This window comes from Eufriesea mexicana, unplaced genomic scaffold (genome assembly GCF_001483705.2).
Source record: "Eufriesea mexicana isolate 0111107269 unplaced genomic scaffold, ASM148370v2 scaffold2977, whole genome shotgun sequence".
NCBI lineage: Eukaryota > Metazoa > Arthropoda > Insecta > Hymenoptera > Apidae > Eufriesea > Eufriesea mexicana.
The window spans coordinates 92,569-105,827 of record NW_016911052.1 but is presented as its reverse complement, the minus strand read 5'-3'; positions in this window follow the sequence as shown (position 1 = coordinate 105,827).

The window sequence follows — 13,259 nt, the reverse complement described above, 5'->3', positions numbered from 1 at the left end:
TGTATCACGTACGTAATATGTCCTATATATTATATTTGTACGATATTATTATATATATTATAAATAGTAGTTATAATTTAGATATGTAGACAATAATCTCAAACAAATCGAATTTTTATTTCTATGGTTTAAAGGGTTACGTTGGCTCCTCCATCCCCCACAAGGCGGAAGTGCCATGGATCGAAGGTTAGCGGTCAGCTGAAGGGAAGACGCGGTGGACGGCACCTTCCGGCGAAAATCCCGCGCTCGAACCTCTCTTAGGCCTTCTCTCTGAATAATGAACCGTGTTCTCGGGTGCTTTATGCGGTCGACCGACCGGTCCCGTTTCCGTAAATTATAACCATTAGCGGCACTTGCGTTTCGCGGCCGCGCGTCCCGGTAATTTTCGTGAAATTAAACGCACCGAATCAATTACTCGTTCGCGCTGCGCCAGGTAATCGAGGACGGCGATGGCCGGACGCGCGATGGGAAATGGCGGCGCGGCTGTCACCGTGGCGGGGCATCTGCGTTTGTCAAGCGCGCGCTGTCCGACCGGGTAGCGTCACGAAACCGCCATAAAAGTGTAATTTGCCGCGGCGATTTCGGCGCGATACAATGTATCCTCGCTGCTCCAGCGATCCGTGAGAAGATAATTGGACGCAAAAGGCGAACCCAGCGCGCGTCGGTAACCGGTTCTTCACGACTTCCGTTTAGCAATGACTTATCGGTGCCCCTCTACGCTCCTGACTTCTTCCGCGCGGATCGCGCTGAGACTCTGCCTGTCCGCCAGACATCCTCTTATGCGCACTTTTTAAACAGATGCTGGATTTATCGATTACGCCTTCCTGAATGTCAGATGAGAGTTTAGAATTGTCAGGATAAATCCCAAATTATTTACTTTCCCTTCAATTGGAATATAGGGATATACTAGGGACATGGAAGTTAGTTAAAATTTTCCCCTAGGATGTTACTAAGCTATTGCTCGAGAAATCAGTGCATGAGTCACTTATAAACTTGGCGAAGGTTAAAGAGAATTTATTTAAATTTTCCCTTAGGATATTACTGAACTATTTATAAACTTAGTGAAGGGTAAAAAGAATTTGTTCAAATTTTTCCCTAGGATATTACCAAATTATTTATAAACTTAGTGAAGGTTAAAGAGAATTTGTTCAAATTTTTCCCTAGGATATTACTAAACTGTTTATAAACTTAGTGAAAGGTAAAAAGAATTTTTTCAAATTTTCCCCTAGGATATTACTGAACTATTTATAAACTTAGTGAAGGGTAAAAAGAATTTGTTCAAATTTTTCCCTAGGATATTACTAAACTGTTTATAAACTTAGTGAAGGGTAAAAAGAATTTTTTCAAATTTTCCCCTAGGATATTACTAGACTATTTATAAACTTAGTGAAGGGTAAAAAGAATTTTTTTTAATTTTCCCCTACGATATTACTAGACTACTTCTTGAGAAATCATTATATGAGTCTATCTATAAATTTAGAGGTAGGGGAATCGTTTGAAAATTCACTACCAGCAATTTCCCTAGTAAATTTTTGGAAACATGTACCTTCGTATTAAATTCGTCTTAAAATATTTATCCACCGTCACAAAATTCTCTCATTCCAGCTATTCGCAGGGACACGATTACGATGCAAACATGAAACAATATTCGAAATGAAGAAGAAAATTGGTAAAAAATGAGATAATCCGTTTCCAATCGATCAAAATCCCCGTCACTTCGTCAGCATGGCGGACCCCATTGAAAACAGCGTCGCGGTGGGTCCAGCAATCCTCGGGATAAGTTTCGTCAGCGTGGAGGCTTCTGACAGAAAATTCGTCCTGAGTCGTCCTTTAAAAGGCCAGTCTCACTCCTTGACCCTGCGTCCTCTGCTCATCCGTCATGCTTGTCGGCTTTCGGGACACGCGTTGCACGATACCGACCCGCTGTGTCCCCGGACAAATTTATAAATTTGACAAGGAAACGCTCGGAACGAGAATAGAAAGAGTCGCGGATCGTTCAAGGTCGTGTCCGTTTATGGCACCTAGAACGAACGAATCGTACCCGGATCCCCCTGTCCACGGACTTTTTGCGTGTCATTCGCACGGCATACGGATGATTACCATACGTCGATCGTCCTAATTATAGTCTCTCAAGGTCAATAGGTGGAATTATTCACACTCCAGACCAGGTCTGTTCGGAAAGTCTTCAGAAGGATTTAATAAAAAGAGAAATTTATTTTTTAACGGAGGAAAAGGAAGGAGAATTTGTTTAATTCGACGATTATTATTTCTCGACATTTTCGAAGCACTATATGGCGCTGTTCACTTGTGAAACCGCTAATTTATACTGTACGCAGCCTGTCAGAAAATTGCAGAAAATTGTTTGATCTGTTTCAGAGATAGGATAAAATATACATTTTATATATCTTTTTACGCCTCTTTGTCGATCCACACGTTCCCGGGGAGCTTTTAAAAAATGTTCACTCAGGATGGTGTACAGATGTTTGCTTATCGCTATCTGAATTCTTTTCAGGGGTACTTTCACTTTCGGGGAACAAAAACAAGTATACAGGTGTTAAATTAGGCGAATACCGGCAGTGTTGTTGCTTAATGTTCGGCTGAGAGATCCCTACAAATTTTCAACGCGAACAGCAATCGATCAATAAGATAACAATAATTCTAAGTCGGGATCGAAATGGAGAGATCTCTGGATAAGTTTTTGTTGCACGTAATATATACACGTGTATATTTTTGAAATATTCGGTCTCACGTCTGCACACGAGATTACCCAATCGTTAACGAAGTACGTTAAATGCGTTCTGAGAAGGATAAGTAAAATCGAAATAAGGGAGATGAATCGGAAGATAATCTAACGAACCGAACCGTCAATCACGTCCACTGCGCAGCTCGTCTGCGCCGCTGGCGAAACGCGCCGATCGCAGCGCCACTGCGCAACTACGCCGCACACACCTGTTCCCTCTCTAGAGGCAAGAACTTTCGAATTATCTTTACGGCGTATTAACGAGCGTTAATAAATAAATTAACGATTCAATGCACAATGTTCCACTTACGAGCGTAAAACATCAACTAATTACTTTGAAATCGATTACTGTCACCTCGACGTCGAGGTGTGTAACTATTGGCGAAACTCGATGCAGGAGGCAGACTACCAATCAAGGTTATCTTTTTCAGTTATCTCCGGAAATATTTAAAAAACGAGAAAGGCATACCACCGTTATCTTATATCGTGACGATGTATAATTTATCAACTTTTTAGCATTGCAGACTTGAAAATGCTGCTCGAAGGAACACAGTGATCCAATGGGTCGATCGTCGAACTGATTTCGCTTTAGAAACGACAAGCATTAGCCACGGGAAAATTGGCCGGGCACAATAGTATGAGAACACGTGGTGTGTAACCTTACCATGGAAACGTAGTCGGGGTAAGAAAACGATAAAGAAAAGTTCATGGCTTTTGTCAGCTGTCACCTACCGCTGGTTGATAAACGCGTGAGAGTAAAAGAAACCGAACGATTCGTTTCTCCGCCAGATCTCGTTCCGATCGATTGCTTCCCGGCTCGGGTACGCGTGAAAAACCACCTGGTGTAACTGCAATAGTGACTATGGTGTTTTTACTGAAATAATTTGTGTCACTTACAGCGTTACACCGTGACAGGGGGATAATTGCGGAATATTTGATTTTAATCGTTACAGGTGCGGTAAGTGGAACGAGTACGTTTATTTAGCAGTTATAAACTGGTCTGATTCGTAGTTTGTCCAAATGATGGCGCTCTAGATCTTTTTGTCCGCGGACGTAATATGTCAATTTCATTCCTCACGCTGAAGCGTCGAATCTAATTTTATTCTTAATAAAAGGCAATTTATCTAGAACGTTTTTACATTCATTAAGAAAATAAGTCGCAAAAGGACAACTGTAATACCAAAATAAAAAATTGTACATGAATTCTCGAAAGACAGAACGCATATACAGAAATAATATCAGGAAACAGTCGCTGAATGTAATAACTATGTTAGCAGGACTGTCACTCGCTTACTATCTATCCTACATACATTGACTCCATATCAAAAATTTTTCTATACGTTTTTAACCACTGTACCAATACTGAATATTCATACTTCTGTCTATTTCTTTATCCTGGTTACTATATTACATCATATTTTTTCATATATATTGTTAAATCATTATAGGCAAATGTATGTGAATTTTATGAAGACACCATATATTATACAAATAAGAACTGTGTCAAAAAGTGACTGAATATAACATTAAAACACTGTAATAAGAGGAACGTCGAGAGGCAGTGGCTGAATGTAATAACTATGTTAGCAGGACTGTGACTCGTTTACTATCCATTCTACATACATTGACTCTATAATAAAAAATTTTCTATACGTTTTTAACCACTGTACCAATACTCAATATTCATACTTCTGTCTATTTCTTTATCCTGGTTACTATATTACATCATATTTTTTCATATATATTGTTAAATCGCTATAGGCAATTGTATGTGAATTTTATGAAGACACCATATATTATACACATAAGAACTATGTCAAGAAGTGACTGAACATAACAATACTTCATATACCACTGTAATAATAGGAATGTCGAGAAGCAGTGGCTGAATGTAATAACTATGTTAGCAGGACTGTGACTCGTTTACTATCCATTCTACATACATTGACTCTATAATAAAAAATTTTCTATACGTTTTTAACCACTGTACCAATACTCAATATTCATACTTCTGTCTATTTCTTTATCCTGGTTACTATATTACATCATATTTTTTCATATATATTGTTAAATCGTTATAGGCAATTGTATGTGAATTCTATGAAGGCATCATATATTGTACAAATAAGAACTATTTCAAGAAGTGACTGAACATAACAATACTTCATATAACACTGTAACAATAGGAATGTCGAGAAGCAGTGGCTGAATGTAATAACTATGTTAGCAGGACTGTAACTCATTTACTATCTATCCCACGAACATGGACATGGTAAAAATTTCTCCATATAATTCCAGGCAACGTTTCAACTCCTGCATTCATATCTGTCGATTTCTCTGTCTCAACATCGGCTTACCCTCGCGTTTACTCTCGCTAACGACCAATTTTTCGACCTCGCTATACGCATCGCAGCCTACATTGTAGCGCGCGTGCAACTGGGATTATCCGTATCGACAGATCGCAACAACCGAATACCTCGATCCGTCCAATCATCCCCGAATAAAACTTCCGCTGACACTTTCGAACGATCCCAGCGAGATAGCCACGCGCGCGGAGACGCGTCATTTGTTCCCTTCAAGCGGAGGCCGATAAGCTCGCGCGCGTAATCCGCGAGTGGCGCTGCGATCGTTCGATTTGACCTGAATTTATGCGATCGCGATCGAGCCTTCCACCCTGGCTAGACGGGCTTCCTCCTGGTCGCCTTCGCTCGTTTCAGGTGCACCAGGCTGACCTTGCAACGCGCCAGTCATCGTTCCTGGTCGCTTCGCTGGCCACGCTTGATGAATCACCGTGTATGCCTCGGTGTCTCGCGATACGCTTCCGTGGGATGAATCTCGCGTCACTGATTTTGCCAATCTTTTTCCGATCCGATATACAATATCTTATAGGTTTCATCGTGTAACCGATGGGATCGCTCTTGCGGCATGTCGGGAAAGAGAGAGGGGGAGAGCGAGAGAGAGTGGGAGAGAGAGAATCAAGAACTGGTGGCTAGAGTGTGAGAGAAGAACATGTGTGTATCATAAAGATCGTAAAACAGAGAAAGGAACGATATAGAGATGTTAGTGCATAGGGTAGTATACGTGTACTGTAGGGAGCTCAGAAGAAGTCAGGTAGGTCAGCATCTTTGTCACAAGTAGTCTACACAGTCCAAGTTGGTGGTATTATGGATTAGGTTAAGCTGCTAATCAATTTCGGGGCCAAACAAATTATAACTGACTGATACCTTCCGAGTCACTGTCATTGTTCTTGTCATACAGTATAAGTGATATGTGTGACCAATTTGGCTGATAGTTTGACTAAAACTGAAAATGTGTGTTAAACGGGGCGTTTCTCTTTTACCCTAAACGATTAGACGTGGGTTCTTTCTGTAGGACTTCTTGTGAGACACACACACTAGCATATAGATGACTGATAAATTGGCACTCGAAAGAAATACGGCTCTGATTGGTCACAGTGTAACATGACCACTTAGCTTTAACGCAGTCCTAAAAACATATGCGAATTTTTGTTATTGATTAGAAGTTTCACATCCACAGATAATAAGAACCAAAACTGAAGGCAAATAGGTAAGAACAGTGGATGATCGCTTAATGACTTTCTTACAGAAGCATATTTTGGTAATGAAAATTAGAACTCTGCTAAGTGGAAGTAAATTCACATGGAAAGTACTAGGAATTAATTTTCCCTATAAAACTAGTGACATTTCTAACCTCTCAATCGCATCGAACGAATGATGAGTGTAGATACATAATAAAATCACTTTTGCTAGGTTAGGCAGAAGGAACAAAGTACTCCCTTTGTCCCTGTGTTGAACAGGGTTGCAACTTAACAATCGAATAAGGTATTGCAGTGAAAAGAAAATGCTTTGAGAAAGTTACAGGGGATCCAGGATGTTATTAAGTTGTTCTCTATCGTTACACCCATTATTCCTTCTCGGTGATATGTACTGCATAACTCAACTTAACAACTGACAAAACTTTAAACCGAAACATAAGGCCCAGTCTACCAAATCCAATTAGGGTTTCGTAACACTGGATGTGTACTACAACGTGCACCTAGCATCGTTCCAAAAGCGATTTCCACATCCGTGCCTTCCTCTCGTAAGCGTGACCGTGTATATATTATAGATAGAGTCGTTAACCTGTTAACTGGGAAAGGCGAGTTAACTCGTCACGGAAACTTTCAGTATTTCGGACACGATAATTTACTTCGCCGATTATTTTTCGCTTTCCAACGCTGCGAATTAGATAACGCCAATATCAGCTACACTTGGTCTTACTTAAAATGGAATAATAAATAAAATTCCAATAAAATTCAGTCGAATTAAATCACTGATATATACGCGTCAATTTTCAGCCGAGAATTCTTCAACTAACGAGCTGTTTAATTAATTAATAAATCGCGCCAGGAGCACAAGGGGTTGATAAATTGCAAGGAAGAGAATACTATCGTACTGGCCGTGGTTTCACCTTCTTCGTGCTCGCAAAAGTCCAGGGAACAGATACTCCAGATATCCCAACGCGGCGAAATGAACGGCCGCAAATCGCCGCCGCGAACCGTGACTTTCTCGCGCGTTATCCGAAGCGGAGCCGGGCAACGCGCAGCTGGACGATCGCCTTTCACGCGCGTCTCGGCCCGAGACGGACGTTTTCCATTTTGCATCGCCCGCAGGACGCTCGTCTCCCTTTGCCACTTTGCTGCGTCCGCCGCGAGATGTCTTCCGCCTTCGCCGTACCTAACCTCACTCGGGACGCACCTCGCGCGTTCCATCGCATCTCGCTTCGAATCGGAGATCGCGTTAACGACGACGTTATCGATACACGTGGATAATATCGAAACATTATCCGTAAAACGGAGATAGCATCGAATCGTCGTGCATAATTCCATGCGAGCAGGCTATCATTCAATCCTAACAATAGGTGCCCGGTCGCCATCTTGAATATAGAGGCCGCTGCAAATTCAGTGTTCCGGTAGAATACGGTTTAACCACTTGCGCTACGATTTAACTTTCGGTTGCCGTGCCGACGTGACGGACACGTCGTTTCTATTTCTGCGACAAATGCCTATCGACGTGGTATACACGTCGCTGACAGTTTTGGAACAAAAGCATCTCGACGTGCGTGGCACGTCTTTACAGCGCAAGTGGTTAATGAGAGGTAAAAAAGCGAGAAGATATTGAAAATTACATGATTGCTACAATAAAATGAATTCGTAAAATATACATCGTGATTGTAAAAAGAAGATTGCACGATTCTGGGAATTTATTTAGGGACTTCTGTGTCGAATTATATGGGGAATAAGAAGGGTCCAGCTTCTAACTAAGAGTTCTGTATTTTTTGAGAAAAATATTAAAACAAAATTGTTTTTGTATATGGAAATTTTGTGATTCTCCAGTGTGAAAGAAATGTTCCCTCTGTTTATTAAAAGCCCACGTTTCCTTTGGACCGTAATTTTTTCTTAATTATCATTCAAGGGTGCCTTCTTTGATGTGGTTACCTCGGTGAATGCACTTTCTGCCACTTTGTAAATTGATTTAACCTTGGAAAACTGGAAGGAGTACATACAAATGGATGTCGTACGTGTGGGACCAGAGTTCTGTATCGTTCGTGGAAGAACGCTGGAAATTGGGCATTAGGTGGGGTTAAGCGACTTCTTATTCATGAGTGTCCTCCGGCGTGTACCAAGCCCGAATTTCGAATTCTCTTATTATGTCGTTAGCTTGTTTTTATGATAGCGTGACAGAAAACCTGCTGCGTCGGAAGTAAATTTCCTTAACGACAATTTAAATTTTGTTAAATAACACGTACAACACTGTATGAACATATGTCCGTTAATAATATGTTAATTTCTGACCGCCGAAAAAATTGGTTGAAATATTGGTGAAATTTAAGTATAGCTATACTCGCAACCTCCGAGTCGCTCCATACATGTATTTTCGAGAGTCCAAGTTGTATTTCCCATAGACTATGACCAAACATACACCGGTTAACCTAAAAAGAGGCGATACACAAATAAACATACCTAGAAATGTACAATGACATTTCTCAAACTAAATTCTATTAATTTTTAAAAAAGAAATTAACCAGAAGCTTATGAATTAATAAGGAAAAACTAAACCTAACCTAAAACATCAAGTAGGACTTGGATCAATTAGTTTAATTAAAAGAGAGACATAACAGATGAATCGTAGTCCAAGAAGAAATAATTTCAAATTTCCTTACACATTATTAATATTTTTTATTATTATTATTATTATTGTTGAAAATATTAAGAAAATTTTTCTTAGAACCACTGAGTACCAGATTTGGATTAAGATTCTTAATAATAAAAATTTAATTAATCGAGATTCTACAATATATATACACATATCATACTATTCGAATCATACTATTCAAACGAGAAGTGTGTCTTCTTATTTAGAACGTCTTTGAAAATCTGTTCAAAATGGCTTCACCTAATGGCTGCATCATATATGTACCAGTTCGTGCTTTACGTATGGTATAAATTAAAAGAATTTATTACAACAGACTAACAAATTCAATGTAAATGAATTGCAACAGAAAATTTAACTTACCCAACTACCGGCACAAATTTATTATTCAAATCACGAATTAGCATATCCGAGAAATCGCCATTTAAAATTCCAAACCTCGCTTCTTCTTATTACCATCCAAGCAAACCGTATAACCTCTTGAAAAACATAAATTTGGTATTACTCATTTTTCCTCTAACATATGCGCAAATCGTATGTCTTCTAGATGAATTGAGAAACAAACTAGAACCTTTTGAATTCGCGACGTGGCGGCGTTTTTCCGTGCAACGGGAGACATACGAGAAAGTGGCACGACACACGCGCCACCGAACGCGATCCCGCACAAGGATGGCCGCGTTCCTGCGTGCGCAATATCTCTCACTCCCATTCCCTTTCCTCCCACGTGTCGGTGAATTTCGCGTGCAAGATGTCCAGGAGGCGGGCGGAGGAAACCGAGCAGAGGAGCCATTAGACTCGCGGGCAGAAAATTCCACGGCGGCTCTCGCCGCGGCCTACGCGGAAACGATCCTCGCGCGGCCGATGATTTATAGACGGTGGCTCGTTATCGTGAAAGCAGAGGAGCCGAGGCGGCATCGGTTGCAGCCGCGGATCGCGGCTCCGCTCGGGACGGGTCGGGATTCCGAGCTAGATTACTTTGTGCTTTCGCAACCTCCTGCCCCCACCCCGCGGCCACCTGCTCGCCGCGGCTGCGCAGACCGAATCAATTCCTGCCATCGAGGACAGTTTTAATTTTCCTGCATTGTCTTACCCGCCACCAGCGCCCGCTTCGCCGCCGCTTCATCGATCATTGTCGTTCGAGTTTTCTATTCGCCTTCCTTTTTTCTCCCCTTTTCTCCCTATTTTTTTTTTTTTCTCTCCAGCCGCTCGTGGTATGATTTATTCTCCAGCAAGGCATCCGTTCGCGCTCCCACGAAGTTACTGCAGATTATATGGGGTGTTTCGTAATACTCGGGAGACAAAGGACGATAGTGTTACGATGGTAAACAAGAATGGGACCTTGGACCTTGTCGAGTTTGCTAATGGGGGGAGGTAATGTATGTTCGAGAAAAGAAGGCACAGTGTGTTTACATCCTCACGTCTGATTTATTCCGTTGATACTTCTCACAGGCTACTGGTCTTTGTCACCATCTGTGCCTTATTTCCTCGAATGCATTATAGCTTCTGAGAATTATTGGTGACGCTTTGTTTTGGTTCGCTCGCTCGTTGGCGAGAGTGAGGCACGAGAAAGTTGGAGCGAGATAGAGGGAGCGTGGACCGTTAGACGAGTGACATTCGATCGGGCATCGAATATAAACACGAGAGACGAGCTCGACTGAGGGATTTCTCAGAAGTGGTGGGGATGACTCGCGCCTGCTATGTGTAGGGCACGGTCCAAGCTGGGGCTTGGAAAGAATATGGGTGGATTGGTGAGAGTGTAATGCAATTATAAAAATAGGGTATGAGTATTAACTCAATATTAGCTAAAAATTTATACAGATTCAAATAGTATTATAATATCCACCAATACTTCTACTCATCAACAATTTAGTATAAAATTGGATCATAGGGACATTCATATACCAAAGGGAATAAGCAGGATACATCTAGAATGTGTCAAGTGCTAGCCTTTAGGGTCTGTAGGGTACTTATTGTTACCCATGTCTAGTCTGTTGTGCACTATACTTAAACAGAGTCTGCAACAGAGTGTACTGGAGGGATCATAAGAAAATTCAAGACCATATTTGCTATGCTAAATTCGGACCCAGACTGGACAAAGACACTGAGGTGGTTTAATGACAGGAAATAGCTAACAATAACAGGCCACTAAAAATATCCTGCTTTTGCATCAAGATATACATATGTCACAGGAACTAGGAGGAATGTGAACGCAAGGTTAAAAGAAAACGAAAGGTGTATAAGATTGAGACACATAGAGTGACGGCAGTCCACGAAATCTGGTTGTCAAACTCAGAATCATAATTAAGATGGAAAAGTAGTTTCCTGGAATGCATAGGAACTGTTTGGAGATCAAAGAGCATTCCAATAGCGATTGAAATACTAGTTATTGAGCTAAATGACTCCAGCTGGACCACACTCGGTTGAATTTTTTAATTGCTCGCGTGAGAAAGTAGAAACGTAGACTGGTGATCAATGATCCATGATACGATCACAGCTCGCGCATATGTACATTTGGTAACCAGTAGGCACACGCCAAGATCGTTATCATTCTACATTCGAAAGAGCTGGTTACAATGCCGGGTAAATGTCAGAATATAATCCCTATTTGTTAACTTACACCCGAAAGACTCAAATTTGACAACTATGTGACACCGCGTTGTGGAAGCCTATAATTCTCAACATGGGAGCAATTTCAGTGCAAATTTCGAACAAAGGGTACAAGGAAATTAAAAAATCCGAATAATAACTCAGGCAATTCTATTGGAGGCGTCGAGTGAGCAATAAATGCGCGAATGAGCAATAAAACGGGCCTCGAAAACTAACCTCAAACTGTCTAGCGCAGCGAGTGTGTTCCGCAAGTGCTTTCAACGGTACAATTGTTAAGAGCAAAGTGGTATGCACTGTCAGTGCAAGAGAAAAATCGCTTTTGAAATACGCGAAACCCCGTGCAAAGGTAATTGATTATAACTAGTACTCTAATTCGACGTCAGGTGGCAGCACTCGAGCTCCCCGCGTAGTCCATAGACTACGTAACCACGTAAGACGCGCCACGAGAGGCACTGTCATCCTTGGTATGGAACTCTGGACACTGGCACGTTCGATGTATCTGAAAGAAAATTTTTCCACCTTCTCCAAACGCACTGAACCGAACTTAGGGCGAGCTGCAATCCTTTGTAAACCTTCGACAATCGCCACTGAGAACGCTGGAGGAACAACGAGCAATAAATCACCGCCACGATGAAACTGAAAAATAGCAAGCTATTCCAATAAAATTGATTTCCAATCCTTGTCCAATTACCCGCATCAGGCCTTTCAACGCATTAGACAAACTACCCACTCCATTACATCCAATTACATTGCTTTAAACGCGGCGTTCGGCCATTCCCTCAGCCACGGAGTGCCGTTTTCACGTTGGCCATAAATCGATCACGATAAAGAGGATCGCTCTCGTTGGTGGTCCAAAATCGCCCGAAACGAGACCGGCATCGTGCAAGAAGAAAGTTCCCGCCGTTATTACAGTGTTCATCGCGCTATCGCGCGATTATCTCGCGACGAAAGGTCGGATGCATCGCGATAGATCGGCGCGCGCATGATCCCGATCACCAGAGGGGCAGGCTTCGGCGGGACTACGGTTAACTCTCGCGAAATTCGAATTTAATTTACGAGGATGATACACCGTTGCTGCGCTCGTGTATGCCAGGAGCACAGAGGTTGGAGGCCAAAGAATTCCCAATTTCCCAGCTGCTGAAAAATATTTGCAATATTTATAACGCGTAATTAACCCTTTGCACTCGACGATTTTTTGGCTAGAGAAGAGTAGAAGATCAAAGATTGTCTACTGAAAAACTGACGATACTTTTTTAAGCAGTAAATAAAGAATTGTAGAGTTATTAGATTTCGATAGTTTGCACACTGTCACATTACGTTAAATTTGATGTGTTAATTAATATCGATCTTCCAAATTTTATGAAATGCTGACTGAAGATCGCCTCTCGAGTACAAAGGGTTAAAATTAAATACTACTTCGATATGTAATTTTTCGTAACTATAGAGTAGTGCGAGAGGTTAACACGTTGACTGCCATGTTGGTCATCATGGCGCTGTCTCCTCAGTGGGCCCATGGCGGTCCCACAATTCAAAGTTCTCTATTTATTTACGTTGCTCACATTTTCAAAAAATGGTTAGAATAAAGCAAATATAAATTTAAGGAATGAGTGTCGCCGGACACTGGTGACCGCCATGACAGTCAGCGTGTTAATATCAGCACGCTAAATTTTCACAAATTTGTAATTCATTTACTAAATACA